The following is a 6,471-nucleotide window of genomic DNA, read 5'->3' on the forward strand; positions in this document are numbered from 1 at the left end:
ATTATTTTTTTTTTTTTTGAAAAAGTTGTACTTCATCTCATTTTTTGTTTGATAAAAATAACTTTTTTTTTTTTTGCTCTTACAATTTTCCTGTCTTTATAAATCATTTATCTCGTACAACATTGTTTATTTTTGTTTATTCAACTATAGATCTTAAAAAAATTATAAGTGTGGTTTATTTTTGGAGATGAAAATTATATTTTGGTAGTCGGATATTTATACTTAAAAATAGACTAATAGTTTGAGAGTAAAGTGTGGTTTTTTTATTTTCATTTAATTTTTTTAATTATTTTCTTATTATCAGGAATTAAATTTATTCTTTAATTCTTTTATTTTATTATTCATTTTATTCATCTTTGTATCACATGTTAGTCACATATTTTTATTTCTTTATGTATTACTATAAATACTATGACGCCCCCAATCCCCGCTAAGGATGGAATGGAGACTTAGAGCGTCGGGACATGCAATACAACGTTACATACCCACGTTCATGACAGTCAATATGCAATGCATTCTAGTATGCAACTAGCAATATGCAATAATCGCAGCGGAAATAAAATGTTAAGGTGAAAAATATGCCAGAATAACTAAAACATCCCAAATTCATTAGATAATCATCATGATCGAAATTTTAAAGTAGTATAGATTTATATACAAAGTCATATCATTCTCTTAATGCGATCTAAAGCATAAAGGACTTGGGCTATGAATATCAAAATTAAGTCCAGCTTCCTCTCCAGATCCAACTCCTCCTCAGTCATGCGAATCCAGTGCTCCTTCAATCTTGTCCTAGTCGATTCTTGACACAACTTCTATCATTCCGAGTAAAATAATAGGGGACCCATAAAAGGGTGAGATTTACTCGAACTCTCAGTAAATTAAACAACTAATTGACACAAAATTAAATCAATCATAAAAAAATGATAGATATGCAATGCATGAGATGTGAAAAAATCAGTATGCATATCTCCTTTCCAGATTCTCAACATCTTTTTTTTTTTAAATATGGGGACACGGGTTTTTACTTAATAAGTAACTTCGTCATCATTTTGATAAGACATAACATTTTCATAAAAATTTTATCATAAACTTTCATTATCATAGACTTACATAATTATCTTAATTAATAACATAATGCGTGGTAATGTCACAGTTCCTCATATATACTGTGAGTACCTGCAGGTGACCGTAGTATATACGAAACTACGTTGTCAATAGACTCATTATCAATGCATTGGTAAATAACATAACATCATAAAAATTATAACATGTACACCCACCAGCGTTAGGTGTCATAACATGTTGACTTTGCTCCGGCGTTCTTTAAAAAGAACTCATTTGAAACTTGTTGACTGTTCTTTATCAATTCATGGGTTACCACTCCATTATTAAACACTCCAGAGTGGACAAAGGAGTTCCACTAGAATAATTCCTCATCCCGACCATTGAGGTCGTGATAAAAATTATTTTCATGCTATGCTTTTAAAAAAATATATTTTTCATGACATGTGCATATATAGTAAATTTCATATAAAAATGAAATTTATAAATGTAATATGCAAAAATGGTGAAAATGTCATATATTATGTAAGTATGCACTGAAAATGTCATATATTATGTAAGTATGCACTCAATATTTCATATAACATGATAATTTATGCTCAAAATGATAATTGAAGAATAAATGAAGCATTTATCAATAATTCGTAAGAAATTTATTAAGGTGTAAGTTAGAAGCCAACTTACAAACTTCCGGAGAAATTCGAAATTAGCGTCTTAGCTGCATAAATCGTGTGTATATTAAGTTAGGATTAATACTCTTATGGATAGGTTCAAAATCAAAGGCTTCAAAAATTAGATATTTACAAAACTACTCCTAGACTTTCAAAAAATTGTCATTTAGGCCCTAAATTTTCACTAATTGCAAATGAATTCCAAATTTCATGGACTTCATATTTTTGGCATTCTAAAATCATCTATGCCCTTAGATTTCCAAGATTCAAAGTGGAACTTTTCCAATTAGTCTCAACCCGTGGCATGCATCCTAGTTGATACCTATGTGTATTTTCAACTATTGATCTCTATGAATGCATGCATGTGAGATTTTCTTTAATCATTAATGATCACTAACATCTTTAGGGAAATTATGAAGTCTAATCCTTGAGTAATCAAGTTCATTCCAACACTTAGTCAAAGCTAAGAAATCCTTAATCACCAATATGCTTAAAACCGATTCATGCTTGATGATCAAAACAAGATAGATTTAAAACCTATCATGACATGCTTCTAATCACAAATTTAACCTTCCATAATCATGTTAGGATATTTATAGATCATATCAAATCATACTTAGGACATGTTATAGCTAAACTTCCAATTAAATACATTCAATCACTCAAACCTTCCTTTAATTAACCCAGTTTTGCATTAAGCATCATAACGTTCTCAAAACTCAACCAAATTTTGTACCAACACTTGGAAACAAAGTTTGACATGCTAGATAAGATCAAAAGGAATAAAACTTACAAATTTTGTGGCCTTCCAAGCTCTCTAGACTACCTTACACAAGAATACTCAAGAACTCACCAAAACTCACTCGGTTTGCACTCTTTTGATCTCTAAGAGGGGGAAATGCTCTCAAGGCTCAAGATGATGCTTGGAGCTATAGTGTGGGTGAAATTAGAAGGGAAGGGAAGTATTTATAGGTGGCCAAGAGGTGAGGGACGTTGGCTTGGGTGCTTGGTGATTGAGTGAAGTAGGAGGTGCTTAAATCTAGAAGATTTCCAGATTTGCTTGCATGAGCTTAGGTCACTTGTGCATAATGGAATAGTGCCCTAAACCACCATCATTTCCTCACCACAGTAGCTGCAAGGGTCTTGTAGATGACTCCAGGTCGTGGGGCATCATTTGGATGGCAGAAGATCCCTCAAACCACTCTTGAAAACAGGTGGATGAAGATGGTTTTGTAGTGGCAGAAAATCAATTCGGTTTTGGATCTTTTTGGACAGCAAAAATGAGTCAAAATCCTTCATGATGGTCATGGGACTTCTTGGTAATTGGGTGGAGAAGGAGGTGGCGTGGGGTAGTGTTGCAAACCATGGCAGGAGGCTGGTTCAAACTCAATCTCATTGGTTCCTACACAAACTAGACCAAGGTGCACCCGGTTTGGTTCTTTGAGTTGGTTGATGCAACCAATTTTGTCCAAGGTTCAAAATAAGTTTTGGAGGGTCTCATAAGGTGTTTAAATACCATATTACCCTTGAGAATAAACCACAAAAATGTTGGACCCAAGGGCAAAACAGTCCAAGCATTACACAGGGCAATGCACAAAATCGATTAAAGCATAGTTTAGGCTTGTTATGTCATTTTTTCTTAATGACAAGTGGAATGGTTTAGTTAGGGTATTAACATGTTCTAATCATGGTTTAAGGAAGTATTAATTCAAGAAAATTTGAATTAAAAAGTTTAAGAAAAGATTAAGCATGATTAAGTTTCAAAGCATAGCTTAAAGTGCACTAACCTCAAATATGATGGTTAATAGCCTTAGCAAATTTTTAAAACTTAATTTGGGTACTTTGAGTGTGATTTGGGTTTAAGAAAACTAATGGTATGGTATATTGGGCCTTTGGTGTTTGAATGGTAAAATGAGTCCAAAATGGCTATGGGCCATATGAGCTTGAAAATGGCCAAAGGTCCAATCTATACCAAAAGCCTTATGCCTTCCTATACTTGGACCAAGACTAGCCTTCATTTCCTAAGGGCTTGGTTCAAGTTTTTTTTTTCTTAGGCTAGGCCCATGAATGTACTTGGGTCCTAAAAAGCCTCACCAAAATTCCTAATGGGCTTGCCTCTCTAATCCTTAGCTCATTAACACTAAGTACCAACATTAATGCTAATCCCACTATCAACCTTAATGAAAGTGATTAAGCCATAATTAAAAGCCTAATCTAGAGTACTTAAGGGTTAATCAAAAGTTAATTAAGCGGGGTGTTACAAATATTGATACTGTATACAGATGTAAATACACTTTACAATAATAATTTTTCTTTCAGTTCTTCCAAAAGATTTGCCATCTCTCTCTCTCTCTCTCTCTCTCTCTCTCTCTCTCTCTCTCTCTCTCTCTCTCCCTTTGGTCTGCTAGGGTTTCACCCTTCCCATGCTCTGCTAGGGTTTACATTTTACATGGTATTAGATGTCCTTTTTCATTGCTTCTATGGTGCCATCTCACAAATCCATCTCTGATGATGCCACTTCTTCTTATTTTCTTCATCCTAGTGACAGTCCTGGTGTTCTCTTGGTTATACAGCCTCTTCTCGATGAGAACTATCATGCCTGGTCTCATTTGATGTCTATGGCTCTCTCGACGAAGAATAAGCTTGGATTCATTGATGAATTCATTACTAAACATTCGGATTCAACGGATTCTCTTTTTTCTCCATGGCTTCGATGTAAAAATATGGTGATATCCTGGATCTTAAATTATGTTTCTCCTGAAATTTCTCCTAGTATCTTGTATATTATAACTACTTGTGAGATCTGGTCTGATCTTAAGAAACGATTTTCTCAGAAAAATGGACCTCGCATTTTTCAGTTATAGAAATTGATTTCCTCTCTCTCTCTCAAGGTTTTCTTTCGGTGAGTAATTATTTTACTCGTCTTAGGGGCCTTTGTGATGAACTTATTAATTACAAGCCTTTTTATGCTTGTTCTTGTGGAGCAGTACAAAAGTTGAACTGTTATGTTCAACAGGAATGTGTTTTACAATTTTTGATGGGATTGAATGAATCCTTTGCACCTACTCGTGCACAGACTCTACTTATGGAGCCTCTACCTCCTCTTAATAAAGTTTTTTCTCTTGTTTTACAAGAGGAACATCAACGAGAAATATCTGTTGTTTCTTTGCCTCTGTTGACTCACCCCTGTTGACTCACATGTTTTTGTTTCTTAAAATGATAGAACCAAATCTGTTAAATCCTTTTCTAAGAAGGATAGACCAATTTGAAAACATTGTGGAATTACTGGTCATGTGATTCAAAAATGTTAAAAGTTGAGTGGCTTTCCCCCAAGCTACAAACCAAAGCAGAGGCAACAATCTATGGCTAATAATGTTGTCCTCAATGATAGCAATTCCTCAGCTGTTTCTCCTTTTTCATTGAATGAGGCTCAGTTTCAGTAGTTTCTAAATCTGCTGATGAAGTTCCTTCTGCTGTCAATGCAGTTGTTTCAAATAATTTTTCGGTATTATTTTTCCTCAAAATAATACTCATTCTATTATTTTTATTGCTCAGTCTGCTACATTGAATTCAAATTCTTGGATTCTTGATACTGGAGCCACTGATCATATGATTCATTCTATTGATTGTTTTACTTCCATTACCAATTTTGTTAATGCTTCTGTGAAGCTTCATAATGGACAATTTGTGTCTGTTATACATTGCCTCTGTGTCTATTTCTGAACATCTTGTTTTACATGATGTCCTATGTGTTCCAACCTTTAAATTAAAATTAATTTCCATTAGCAAAAGTTAACACAATCATTAACTTGCTGCTTTCTGTTTTCCTTTGACACTTGTCTAATATAGGACCTGATTCATTGGAGGCTGATTGGAGTGGGTAGATTGCAGTGAGGCCTTTCTATATTGCAACAATAAGGTCTTTCAGTTTCTAAACCTAATTTTTTTTCTAGTACATATGCTATTTGTTTACTTGAAACAATATCTTCACATGTGTGTTTCATTTCTCCTAAATGCTCTAATTATGAGCTTTGGTATAATAGGGTTGATCATCCTTCTAATTCAAGAATGTTGTTTGTGAATAATTTTGTTCCTAAATTTACTATTCCATGCAATCCTTGTATGATTTGTCTTTTGGCTAAACAAAGGAAGTTACATTTTCCTAATAATATTCATTTGTTTGCTGCCCATTTTGATCTTGTTCATTGTGATGTTTGGGGACCATATTCTGTACCTATTGTTGAAGGTTACAAATATTTTTTGACTATTGTTGATGATTCAACTCGTGCTACATGACTTTATCTTTTTAAGCATAAATATGAAATTTCACATATTTTTAGAGTCTTTTATAAAATGGTTAAAACACGATTTCATTTAAAAATAAAATCACTTCGCACTGATCATGGCACTGAATTTTCTTTTGCTTCTTTTCTGCATTTTAAAGGTATCATACAGCAGCATAGTTGTGTTGAGACTCCTCAACAAAACTCTGTTGTAGAGAGAAAACATTAGCACATTCTTAATGTAGCTAGAACAATGATGATTCAGTCTCATTTGCCTATTAATTTTTGGGGTGATGTTGTTTTAACTGCAACTTACCTCATTAATAGGCTTCATACTTCTCTTTTAAAACATAAATCTCTTTTCGAGCTTTTGTTCAAATTTTCTACCTCTTATGCTCATTTAAGAACTTTTGGTTGTCTTTGTTTTACTTCAACTCTACAAAAATCTCGAA

Source organism: Juglans regia, chromosome 12 (assembly GCF_001411555.2).
Source record: "Juglans regia cultivar Chandler chromosome 12, Walnut 2.0, whole genome shotgun sequence".
Taxonomy (NCBI): domain Eukaryota; kingdom Viridiplantae; phylum Streptophyta; class Magnoliopsida; order Fagales; family Juglandaceae; genus Juglans; species Juglans regia.